The 14,085-nt window shown below is 40.7% G+C and overlaps 1 protein-coding gene across 5 annotated transcripts in view; it reads right to left on the bottom strand.

Moving 5' to 3' along the window:
• DISP1 (dispatched RND transporter family member 1) overlaps positions 1 to 14,085 on the bottom strand; it is a 300,241-nt gene that overhangs the window by 153,886 nt on the left and 132,270 nt on the right. The window lies entirely within an intron of this gene.

Here is a 14,085-nt window from a genome sequence, read left to right as displayed (position 1 = left end):
ATTCATGATAAAAACTATCAGCAAAATGGGTATAGAGGGAAAGTACCTGAACATAATAAAGACCATATATGATAAATCCACAGCCAACATTATACTAAACAGCGAGAAGCTGAAAGCTTGTCCTCTGAGATCAGGAACAAGACAGGGATGCCCACTCTCCCCACTGTTATTTAACATAGTACTGGAGGTCCTAGCCACGGCAATCAGACAAAACAAAGAAATACAAGGAATCCAGACTGGTAAAGAAGTCAAACTGTCACTATTTGCAGATGACATGATATTGTACATAAAAAACCCTAAAGAGGAGGCGGAGCCAACATGGCGGCGTGAGTAGGACATTGGGAATCTCCTCCCAAAAACATATATACTTTTGAAAATACAACAAACACAACTAGCCCTAAAAGAGAGACCAGAAGACGCAGGACAGTGGCCAGACTGCAGCTACACCAGCGAGAACCCAGCGACTGGTGAAAGGGGTAAGATACAAGCCCCGGCCCGGCGGGACACGAGCGCCCCTCCCCCCAGCTCCAGGCGGGAGAAGAATAGGCAGAGTGGGAGGGAGACGGAGCACAGGGCGGCCGAACACCCAGCCCCAGCCACTCCTACCAGAGCGCAGACACAGTACGTGCCCAGGGGGCCCTGGATACTGGGGGAACAGGGAGTAAGACCTCTGAGCGGGTGCTGAAGCTGATGACCCTGTGACAAAGAAAAGCGGGGGCTTTTTGAAAGTCTTAAAGGGACAGGGACTTAACAGCTTGACGGAAACAACCCAGGTCACAGTACAGCGCTGGAAATTACAGGGAAAACCGGGTGCACTAACCCCCTGGGCAACAGCTCTGAGACCCCTCACGGAGGTAAACAGTCAAGCAGCCCCCCATCCATCACCCCACCCGGCACTGCGAAAGCAGAGAAGCAGCCTGAGACAAATTCCGCCCACAGAAAGGGAAATTTCTCCCTCCCGGCCAGGCAAGACACAAAGACCCAGTGTACATGCAATTACCCAACACAAGCCACTAGGGGTCGCAGTTGTCCCAGTAAAGAAAGGCCAGTAGCAAGTGAAAATTTTGGCCCTCCCAGCTGACAGTCAATAGCACCTGTCAACATGAAAAGGCAAAAAAATATGATCCAGACAAGACTAACCCAGACAGCTTCAGCATCTGCTACATCTTCCCCTGAGAAGGAATCTGGGGAGATAGATTTAGCCAGTCTTCCTGAAAAAGAATTCAAAACAAAAGTCATAACCATGCTGATGGACTTGCAGAGAAATATGCAAGAACTAGGAAGTAGAATTCAGAAATAAAACAAGCTCTGGAAGGACTTCAAAACAGAATGGACGAGATGCAAGAGACCATTAATGGACTAGAAAACAGAGAACAGGAACGCAGAGAAGCTGATGCAGAGAGAGATAAAAGGATATCCAGGAATGAAAGAATTTTAAGAGAGCTGAGTGACCAAACGAAAAGGAACAATATAAGAATTATAGGTATCCCAGAAGAAGTAGAGCGAGAAAAGGGGATAGAAAATGTCTTTGAAGAAATAATTGCTGAAAATTTCCCCAAACTAGGGGAAGAAATGGCCTCTCAGACCACAGAGGTACACAGAACTCCCATGACAAGGGATCCAAGGAGGGCAACACCAAGACACATAATAATTAAAATGGCAAAGATCAAAGACAAGGACAAAGTATTACAGGCAGCCAGAGAGAAAAAAAAGGTTACCTACAAAGGAAAACCCATCAGGCTATCATCAGACTTCTCAACAGAAACCCTACAGGCCAGAAGAGAATGGCATGATATACTTAATGTAATGAAACAGAAGGGCCTCGAACCAAGACTACTGTATCCAGCACGAATATCATTTAACTATGAAGAAGGGATTAAACAATTCCCAGACAAGCAAAAGTTGAGGGAATTTGCCTCCAACAAACCACCTCTACAGGGCATCCTACAGGGACTGCTCTAGATGGGAGAACTCCTAAAAAGAGCACACAACAAAACACCCAACATATGAAGAAGGGAGGAGGAGGAATAAGAAGGGAGAGAAATAAAGAATCATCAGACTGTGTTTATAATAGCTCAACAAACGAGTTAAGTTAGACAGTAAGATACTAAAGAGGCTAACCTTGAACCTTTGGTAACCACAAACTTAAAGCCTGCAATGGCAATAAATTCATACCTTTCAATAATCACCCTAAATGTAAATGGACTGAATGCACCAATCAAAAGACACAGAGTAATAGAATGGATAAAAAAGCAAGATCCATCCATATGCTGCTTACAAGAGACTCACCTCAAACCCAAAGACGCGCACAGACTTAAAGTCAAGGGATGGAAAAAGATATTTCAAGCAAACAACAGAGAGAAGAAAGCAGGTGTTGCAATTCTGGTATCAGACAAAACAGACTTCAAAATAAAGAAAGTAACAAAAGACAAAGAAGGACATTACATAATGATAAAGGGCTCAGTCCATCAAGAGGATATACCCATTATAAATATATATGCACCCAATACAGGAGCACCAACACACCTGAAACAAATATTAATAGAACTAAAGGAGGAAATAGAATGCAATGCATTCATTCTAGGAGACTTCAACACACCACTCACTGCAAAGGACAGATCCACCAGACAGAAAATAAGTAAGGACACAGAGGCACTGAACAACACACTAGAACAGATGGACCTAATAGACATCTACAGAACTCTACATCCAAAAGCAACAGGATACACATTCTTCTCAAGTGCACATGGAACATTCTCCAGAATAGACAACATACTAGGAAACAAAAAGAGCCTCAGTAAATTCCAAAAGATTGAAACCCTACCAACCAACTTTTCAGACCACAAAGGCATTAAACTAGAAATAAACTGTTCAAAGAAAGCAAAAAGGCTCACAAACACATGGAGGCTAAACAACACACTCCTAAATAATCAATGGATCAATGACCAAATCAAAATGGAGATCCAGCAATATATGGAAACAAATGACAACAACAACACTAAGCCCAACTTCTGTGGGACACAGCAAAAGCAGTCTTAAGAGGAAAGTATATAGCAATCCAAGCATATTTAAAAAAGAAGAGCAATCCCAAATGAACGGTCTAATATCACAACTATCGAAATTGGAAAAAGAAGAACAAATGAGGCCTAAGGTCAGCAGAAGGAGGGACATAATAAAGATCAGAGAAGAAATAAATAAAATTGAGAAGAATAAAACAATAGCAAAAATCAATGAAACCAAGAGCTGGTTCTTCGAGAAAATAAACAAAATAGATAAGCCTCTAGCCAGACTTATTAAGAGGAAAAGAGAGTCAACACAAATCAACAGTATCAGAAACGAGAAAGGAAAAATCACGACGGACCCCGCAGAAATACAAAGAATTATTAGAGACTACTATGAAAACCTATATGCTAACAAGCTGGGAAACCTAGGAGAAATGGACAACTTCCTAGAAAAATATAACCTTCCAAGATTGACCCAGGAAGAAACAGAAAATCTAAACAGACCAATTACCAGCAACGAAATTGAACCGGTAATCAAAAAACTACCAAAGAACAAAACCCCCGGGCCAGATGGATTTACCTCGGAATTTTATCAGACATACAGGGAAGACATAATACCCATTCTCCTTAAAGTTTTCCAAGAAATAGAAGAGGAGGGGATACTCCCAAACTCATTCTATGAAGCTAACATCACCCTAATACCAAAACCAGGCAAAGACACCACCAAAAAAGAAAACTACAGACCAATATCCCTGATGAACATAGACTCAAAAATACTCAACAAAATTTTAGCAAACCAAATTCAAAAATACATCAAAACCATCGTACACCATGACCAAGTGGGATTCATCCCAGGGATGCAAGGATGGCACAATATTCGAAAGTCCATCAATATCATCCACCACATCAACAAAAAGAAAGACAAAAACCACATGATCATCTCCATAGATGCTGAAAAAGCATTTGACAAAGTTCAACATCCATTCATGATAAAAACTCTCAGCAAAATGGGAATAGAGGGCAAGTACATCAACATAATAAAGGCCATCTATGAAAAACCCACAGCCAACATTATATTAAACAGCGAGAAGCTGAAAGCATTTCCACTGAGATCGGGAACTAGACAGGGATGCCCACTCTCCCCACTGTTATTTAACATAGTACTGGAGGTCCTAGCCACGGCAATCAGACAAAACAAAAAAATACAAGGAATCCAGATTGGCAAAGAAGAAGTTAAACTGTCACTATTTGCAGATGTCATGATACTGTACATAAAAAAACCCTAAAGACTCCACCCCAGAACTAATAGAACTGATATTGGAATACAGCAAAGTTGCAGGATACAAAATCAACACACAGAAATCTGTGGCTTTCCAATATACCAACAATGAACTAACAGAAAGAGAAATCAGGAAAACAACTCCATTCACAATTGCATCAAAAAAAATAAAATACCTAGGAATAAACCTAACCAAAGAAGTGAAAGACTTATATTCTGAGAACTACAAGTCACTCTTAAAAGAAACTAAAGGGGACACTAACAGATGGAAACGCACCCGATGCTCATGGCTAGGAAGAATTAATATCGTCAAAATGGCCGTCCGGCCCAAAGCAATATACAGATTTGATGCAATCCCTATGAAACTACCAGCAACATTCTTCAATGAACTGGAACAAATAATTCAAAAATTCATATGGAACCACCAAAGACCCCGAATAGCCAAAGCAATCCTGAGAAAGAAGAATAAATTAGGGGGGATCTCACTCCCCAACTTCAAGTTCTACTATACAGCCATAGTAATCAAGACAATTTGGTACTGGCACAAGAGCAGAGCCACAGACCAATGGAACAGACTAGAGAATCCAGACATTAACCCAGACATATATGGTCAATTCATATTTGATAAAGGAGCCATGGACATGCAATGGCGAAATGACAGTCTCTTCAACAGGTGGTGCTGGCAAAACTGGACAGCTACATGTAGGAGAATGAAACTGGACCATTGTCTAACCTCATATACAAAAGTAAACTCAAAATGGATCAAAGACCTGAATATAAGTCACGAAACCATTAAACTCTTGGAAGAAAACATAGGCAAAAACCTCTTAGACATAAACATGAGTGACCTCTTCTTGAACATATCTCCCCGGGCAAGGAAAACAACTGCAAAAATGAACAAGTGGGACTATATTAAGCTGAAAAGCTTCTGTACAGCAAAAGACACCATCAATAGAACAAAAAGGAACCCTACAGTATGGGAGAATATATTTGAAAATGACACATCCGATAAAGGCTTGAAGTCCAGAATATATAAAGAGCTCACACGCATCAACAAACAAACAAAAAATAACCCAATTAAAAAATGGGCAAAGGAACTGAACAGACGGTTCTCCAAAAAAGAAATACAGATGGCCAACAGACACATGAAAAGATGCTCCACATCGCTAATTATCAGAGAAATGTAAATTCAAACTACAATGAGGTATCACCTCACACCAGTAAGGATGGCTGCCATCCAAAAGACAAACAACAACAAATGTTGGCGAGGCTGTGGAGAAAGGGGAACCCTCCTACACTGCTGGTGGGAATGTAAACGTGTTCAACCATTCTGGAAAGCAGTATGGAGGTACATCAAAATGCTCAAAACAGACATACCATTTGACCCAGGAATTGCACTCCTAGGAATTTACCCTAAGAATGCAGCAATCAAGTATGAGAAAGACCAATGTACCCCTATGTTTATCGCAGCACTATTTACAATAGCCAAGAATTGGAAGCAACCTAAATGTCCATCGATAGATGAATGGATAAAGAAGATGTGGTACATATACACAATGGAATACTACTCAGCCATAAGAAAAGGGCAAATCCAACCATTTGCAGCAACATGGATGGAGCTGGAGGGTATTATGCTCAGTGAAACAAGCCAAGCGGAGAAAGAGAAATACCAAATGATTTCACTCATCTGTGGAATAAAAGAACAAAGGAAAAACTGAAGGAACAAAACAGCAACAGAATCACAGAACTCAAGAATGGACTAACAGGTAAAAAAAGGGAAAGGGACTGGGGAGGATGGGTGGGTAGGGAGGGATAAGGGGGGTCAGAAAAAGAGGGGTATTAAGATTAGCATCCATAGCGGGGTGGGAGAAAGGGGAGGGCTGTACAACACAGAGAAGACAAGTAGTGATTCTAGAACAGTTTGCTACGCTGATGGACAGTGACTGTAAAGGAGTATATAGGGGGGACCTGGTATAGGGGAGAGCCTAGTAAACAAAGTATTCGTCATGTAAGTGTAGATTAATGATTAAAAAAAAAAAAAGAAAAAAAAAAGCAGTTCCTATGTGGTGACCTCTAATGAGTTCCACACAATGATATAAAGGGCATATAAAAGTGTAGGCAAAGGGTCTGTTTGTGTTTATACAGAGGATCAAAGCCTAATTTGGCTACCCTGAAAATGAACTAAGATACGATATGAAAAAGAACTTCCAACATGAGCACTGTCGGGAAGACTCATGACAGAAGATGATCAGAAAAAAAAAAAAAACTCCAACAAAGATCCATGCACTGCCACAGATGTAGATGCACTCATCCCACCAGTTCCTGGACTTGCCATGGGAATGATGAAGGAGATATCTAAGCTGGCCTGTGCATACAGTAAAACAAAAAATTGGACTGGATCTATACTGTTGGAACTAAACTAAGAATTAGGAGAAGTGCAAATTGTAACGCTCCAAAATCTTACAACCACAGACTATTTATTGTTAAAAGAACATATGGGATATGAACAGTCCCCAGGAATGGGGTGTTCTAGTTTATCTGAATGCTCTCAGACTGTTTAAGTTCAGTCGGACAATATCCACCATATCATAGATAAGTTTTCACAAATGCCTAAGGTGCCTAACTGGTTTTCTTGGTTTCACTGGAGATGGCTGGTAATTACAGGTATGCTTTGTTTAGGTAACTATATTCCTATTATGTTAATGTGTGTGCACAATTTAATTAGTCGTTTAAAACCTATCCATGCTGAAGTTACTCTACAAGAAGATATGTCAAAGAAATAATCAATCTTCCCAGGTTTTCTTCTGCCTGCTACTTCTATAGCTTTTCTTCTTCCTACCTAATCACAACCTTTAAATAGAACTCGTGCCACATGTTGAATTTACCGAGTATCATAATTCTTCCAAGTGGTAAAGACACCTCAAGACAAATGCTGGGCATAGAAGCCACAGGGCATAAATATGCAAAGAAGTAAAAAGCTAACCTTTTCAAACAATAAGGCTTCTCTCTCACTTACCAACTAAACATTTCCCTGTATGGCCCCGGAAGATGACTGGTTAGCCAGAGACGGGTAAGATTCCTCAAGGGAGGAACAACCTAAGACAGGCACAGTCGCAGGGGGCCATCTGGTGAGAAAATGGGGAGCAGCAGAGGTGAGGCTTAGGACCTCCCCCCTGTTGTTCTGAGAGAAATCTTCTACATACATGGATGTTTATTGCCCTCATCTAGTTCGGATTAACACATAGTCTACAGGCACACACCTGATCATCTACATTTGCTCTCTTACAACACTAAACTCTGTTTTCTACCTTTATCTTGTATCTACCTACCACTTCAGCATTTTATTAAAAATAATAATAATAGAGAAATGTGGTATCCACATATAAATCAAGTTTAAAAATCAAATGAATATTCACATTTGAACTGACTGTGTATAGTTCATAATGCATGAACAAAACCGAAAGCTTCTGTGATGACTGCCCTTGCACTGTTCACCATGTAACTTATTCACTATGTAAGAATTTGTACTCCATGTAAGAATTTGTTCGTTAAGCATCAGAAGATTGGAGACTGACGAAAATTAGGCTTGGGGTGGATTAATGATTGTGCATTGAGTATTGACCCCCCTATACAGAAATTTATTGTGGTTAACAACTATTTGATCAATAAATATGAGAGATGCCCTCACAAATATATATATATATGTGTGTGTATATATATATATATATATATATATATATAAACACACTTCCAATTGTAAAATAAATAAGTAACCGGGATGTAATGTATAGCATAAGGAATATAGTCAAAATATTGTAACAACTTGGTATGGTGATAGCTGGTACCTAGAATTATCATTATCATGTATATAAATGTTGAATCACTGTGTTGTACACCTGAAACTAATGTAATGTAATACTGTTGTCAACTACCCTTCAATAAAAAAAAAAAAAAAAAAAAAAAAAAACCCTAAAGACTCCACTCCAAAACTACTAGAACTGATACCGGAATACAGCAAAGTTGCAGGATACAAAATTAACACACAGAAATCTGTGGCTTTCCTATACACTAACAATGAACCAATAGATAAGAGAAATCAGGAAAACAACTCCATTCACAATTGCATAAAAAAGAATAAAATACCTAGGAATAAACCTAACCAAAGAAGTGAAAGACCTATACCCTGAAAACTACAAGTTACACTTAAGAGAAATTAAAGGGGACACTAACAAATGGGAACTCATCCCATGCTCCTGGCTAGGAAGAATTAATATAATCAAAATGGCCATCCAGCACAAAGCAATATATAGATTTGATGCAATCCTTATCAAATTACCAGCAACATTCTTCACCAAACTGGAACAAATCATTCAAAAATTAATATGGAAACACCAAAGACCCTGAATAGCCAAAGCAATCCTGAGAAAGAAGAGTAAAGTGGGAGGGATCTCACTCTTCAACTTCAAGCTCTACTACAAAGCCATAGTAATCAAGACAATTTGGTACTGGCACAAGAACAGAGACACAGACCAGTGGAACAGATTAGAGAATCCAGACATTAACCCAAACATATATGGTCAATTAATATTAGATAAAGGAGCCATGGACATACAATGGCAAAATGACAGTCTCTTCAACAGATGGTGCTGGCAAAACTGGACAGCTACATGTAAGAGAATGAAACTGGACCACTGTCTAACCCATACACAAAAGTAAATGCAAAATGGATCAAAGACCTGAATGTAAGTCATGAAACCATAAAACTCTTAGAAAAAAACATAGGCAAAAATCTCATGGAAATAAACATGAGTGACCTCTTCTTGAACATATCTCCCCGGGCAAGGAAAACAAAAGCAAAAATGAACAAGTGGGACTATATTAAGCTGAAATGCTTCTATACATGAAAAGACACCATCAATAGAACAAAAAGGTATCCTACAGTATGGGAGAATATATTTGTAAATGAGAGATCTAATAAAGGCTTGACATCCAAAATATACAAAGAGCTCACCCACCTCAACAAACAAAAAACAAATAATCCAATTAAAAAATGGGCAGAGGAACTGAACAGACAGTTCTCCAAAAAAGAAACACAGATAGCCAACAGACACTTGAAAAGATGATCCACATCACTAATTGTCAGAGAAATGCCAATTAAAACCACAATGAGATATCACCTCACACCAGTAAGGATGGCTACCATCCAAAAGACAAACAACAAAAAATGTTGGCGAAGTTGTGGAGAAAGGGGAACCCTCCTACACTGCTGGTGGGAATGTAAATTAGTTCAACCATTGTGGAAAGCAGTATGGAGGTTCCTCAAAAAAATCAAAATAGACTTACCATTTGACCCAGGAATTCCCCTCCTAGGAATTTACCCTTAGAATGCAGCACTCAAGTTTGAAAAAGACAGATGCACCCCTATGTTTATCACAGAACTATTTACAATAGCCAAGAACTGGAAGTAATCTAAGTGTCCATCAGTAGATGAATGGATAAAGAAGATGTGGTACATATACACAATGGAGTATTACTCAGCCATAAGAAGAAAACAAATCCTACCATTTGCAACAACATGGATGGGGCTAGAGGGTATTATGCTCAGTGAAATAAGCCAAGTGGAGAAAGAGAAATACCAAATGATTTCACTCATCTGTGGAGTCTAAGAACAAAGGAAAATCTGAAGGAACAAAACAGCAGCAGAATCACAGAACCCAACAATGGACTAACAGGTAACAAAGGGAAAGGGACTGGGGAGGATGGGTGGGATGGGGGGGAAGAAGAAAGGGGGTATCATGATTAGCATGCATAATGGGGGTGGTGGTGAAAGGGGAGGGCTGTACAACACAGAGAAGACAAGTAGTGATTCTACAACATTTTGCTATGCTGATGGACAGTGACTGTAAGGGGGTTTGTGGGGGGGACTTGGTATAGGGGAGAGCCTAGTAAACATAATATTCTTCATGTAATTGTAGATTAATGATAACAAAAAAAAGAAAGAAAGAAAAGGGGGATTACTCCCTGATAGGATAAAACTAACTGTAAATCAATGATTAAAGCATGCTTTAAATATCCTTAATTTTGATCATTTAAAGGGTATCAGATGATCAGCTATGGAAATACATGTTTCTGATAATATTCCTTTCTCTTAAAAAAAAAAAGCAGTTCCTGTGTGGTGATCTCCAATAAGTTCTTCACAATGGTATAAAGGGCATATCAAAGTGTGGGCAAAGGGTTTGTTTGTGTTTATACAGAGGATCAAAGCCTAATTTGGCTACCCAGAAAACGAATTAAGATACGGTATGAAGAAGAACCTCCAAAATCAACATTCTCTGGAAGAGTCATTCCAGAAGATGAACATCAAAAGTCTGCAACAAAGATCCTGGTGCTGTTGCAGATGTAGCTGCATTCATCCCACCAGTTCCTGGACTTGCCATTGTAATGAAGAAGGAGATATCTAAGCTGGCCTGTACATACAGTAAAACAAATTTGACTGGATCTATACTGTCGGAACTCAACCAAGAATTAGAAGTGCAAGTTGCAGTGCTCCAAAATCTTGTGACTATAGACTATCTACTGTTAAAAGAACATATGGGATGTCAACAGTTCCCAGGAATGTGTTGTTTTAATTTGTCTGATTTTTCTCACACTATTCAAATTCAGTTAGACAATATTCATCATATCATTGACAAGTTTTCACAAATGCCTAGGGTGCCTAACAGGTTTTTTTGGTTTCACTGGAGACGGCTGGTAATTTTAGGTCTGCTTTGGTTATCTAGCTGTATTCCTATTATGTTAATGTGTGTACACAATTTAATTAGTAGTTTAAAACCTATACATGCTTGTTACTCTACAAGAAGATATGTCAAAGAAATAATCAATCCTCCCATGTTTTCTTCCGCCTGCTACTTGTATAGCTTTTCTTCTTCCTTCCTAATTACAACCCTTAAGTAGAATTCGTGCCTCATATCAAAATTACCGAGTATCATAATTCTTCCAAGTGGTAAAGATACCTCAAGACAAATGCTGGGCATAGAAGCCACAGGGCATAAATCTGCAAAGAAGTAAAAAGCTAACCTTTTCAAACAACATTGCTTCTCTCTCACTTACCAACTTTATATTTCCCTGTATGGCCCCAGAAGATGACTGGTTAGCCAGAGATGGGTAAGATTCCTCAAGGGAGGAACAACCTAAGACAGGAACAGTCGCAGGGGGGCCATCAAGTGAGAAATTGGAGATCAACAGAGGGCAGGCTTAGAACCTCACCCCCCCGTTTTGAGAGAAATCTTCTGCATCTGTGGATGTTTTGTTGCCCTTGCCTAGCTTGGATTAATACTTAAGTCTATAGGCACACACCTGATCAGCTACATTTGCCCTCTTACAGCATTAACTATGTTTTCTACCTTTATCTTGTGTCTACCTACCACTTCAGCATTTTATTAACAATAATAATAATAATAAGGGAGAAATGTGGGATTCACATATAAATCAAGTATAAAAATCAAACGAATAATCATATCTGACCTGATTGTTTATAGTTCATGATGCATGATCAAAACCGAAAGTTTCTGTGATGACTGCCCTTGCACTGTTCACCATGTAAGAACTTATTCACTATGTAAGAACTTGTTCATCATGTAAGAGGTTGTTCGTTATGCTTCAGAAGATTGGAGACTGTTGAGAATTGGGCTTGGGGTTGATTAATGATTGTGCATTGAGTCCCCTATACAGAATTTTATTATTGTTAACAACCATTTGATCAATAAATATGAGAGATGCCCACTAAAAAAAAAAAAGCAAGACCCAAGGACCACAGGAAGATGGCGGCGTGAGTAGTTCAGAGGAAATCTCCTCCCCAAAACATATATGTTTATGAAAATACAATAAATACAATTATTCCTAAAAGAGACACCAGTGGATGCAGTACAACAGCCAGGATACATCTACATCTGCAAAAACTCAGCATCACACAAAGGGGGTAAGATACAAGCCACGGCCAGGCGGGACCCAAACGCATCCCCACCCCAAAACCCGGCGGGAAAAAAGGAGTCAGAATGGGGATGGCGTGAAAGCCCAGGACTGCTAAACAACCAGCTCTAGAAATCCACACCCGGAACGTAGACACAAGGTGCACGGGGTGCTGTATATTAGAGAAATGGAAAAGCAAAAACTGGGGGCAGGTCCCCGCAACCGGCGCCCCTGAGACAAAAGAAAAGCACGTGCTTTCTGCAAGTCTTAAAGAGACAGGGATCCCATAGCTGGACGAAGTTGTCCCGGCAGCTGGGAGTACTGGGGAAACTTAGGTGCCCTAAATGGAGGCAATGCAGCTCTGAAGCCCCTCACAGGACTAGGCAGCCTACCAGTCGTTCCTCCAACCGGCGCAGACCCCGACACATGGGCCCAGTATCAGGAGAGTGGGAGCACATGCCGGGGGCAGAAGCACTAGAAGGAACCGAGAGCAGATCCATGTGTCACAGGGCTAGCCCGCAGTGGCGCGACCAAACAGCCCGGGTGCGGCTCGTATGCACCAGCAGCAGTGAAGCCAGAGTCCGGTAGAAGACTGTGCGGAAAAGCCACACGTGCACCAGCAGCAGAGGCAGAGGGAGCAGACGCGCTCCCAGGAGCCAACTGGAATCCCAGCCCAATGCGCGGCCCCCGGGCCACACCCAAAGCCCACTGATGCTACACACCTGCCTGGCAGGGTTGCTGCTAGCACAGAGGAGGGCACCTGGCTTGCCTGTCACTCCCCGCAGGGCTCCATGCTGCTCTGACGGACAACCCACCCACAGCAGTTTAGGAGATTAACCTGGTGGCTGCTCCAGGAGTGCAGGTAGCCATCACAGGCAGCGTAGAAGGGCAAGGCATCCACAAAGCAGGAAAGGACATTCTTCTCCCAGCTAACACACCAGCAACCTGCCTACAGCCACTACAACCACCATGAAAACGCAAAAAAATCTGGTCCAGACCAAGATAGTTACACCTGAGAAAGGATCTGCAGAGGCAGACCTAACCAGTCTCCCAGAAAAAGAATTCAAAATAAAAATCACAAACATGCTGACAGAGCTGCAGAGAAATATGCAAGAGCTAAGGGTTGAAGTCCAGAGGGAGATTACAGAAGTCCGGAGGGAGATCACAGATGTCCGGATGGAGATTACACAGGTGAAACAAACTCTGGAAGGATTTATAAGCAGAATGGATAGGATGCAAGAGGCCATTGACAGAATAGAAACCAGAGAACAGGAATGCATAGGAGGGGATGCAGAGAGACATAAAAGGATCTCCATGAATAAAACAATATTAAGAGAACTGTGCGACCAATCCAAAAAGAACAATATCTGCATTATAGTGGTACCAGAGGAAGAAGAGAGAGAAAAAGGGATAGAAAGTGTCTTTGAAGAAATAATTGCTGAGAACTTCCGCAAACTGGGAGAGGAAATAGTAGCTCAGACTATGGACGCAAACAGAACTCCCAAGAGACTGGATCCAAAGAGGTCAACAACAAGACACATAATAATTAAAATGGCAAATATCAAGGAGAGTGACACAGTATTACAGGCAGCCAGAGAGAGTAAAAAGGTCACCTAAAAAGGAAAACCCATCAGGATATCATCAGACTTCTCAACAGAAACCTTACAGGCCAGAAGAGAATGGCACGATATATTTAATGCAATGAAACAGAAGGGCCTTGAACCAAGGACACTGTATCCAGCACGGTTATCATTTAAATATGAAGGAGGGATTAAAAAATTCCCACACAAGCAAACGATGAGGGAATTTGCCTCCTACAAACCACCTCTACAGGGT

Source organism: Manis pentadactyla, chromosome 9 (genome assembly GCF_030020395.1).
Source record: "Manis pentadactyla isolate mManPen7 chromosome 9, mManPen7.hap1, whole genome shotgun sequence".
Taxonomy (NCBI): domain Eukaryota; kingdom Metazoa; phylum Chordata; class Mammalia; order Pholidota; family Manidae; genus Manis; species Manis pentadactyla.
The sequence above is the reverse complement of the archived record's forward strand: the minus strand, read 5'-3'. Positions and strand labels throughout refer to the sequence as shown.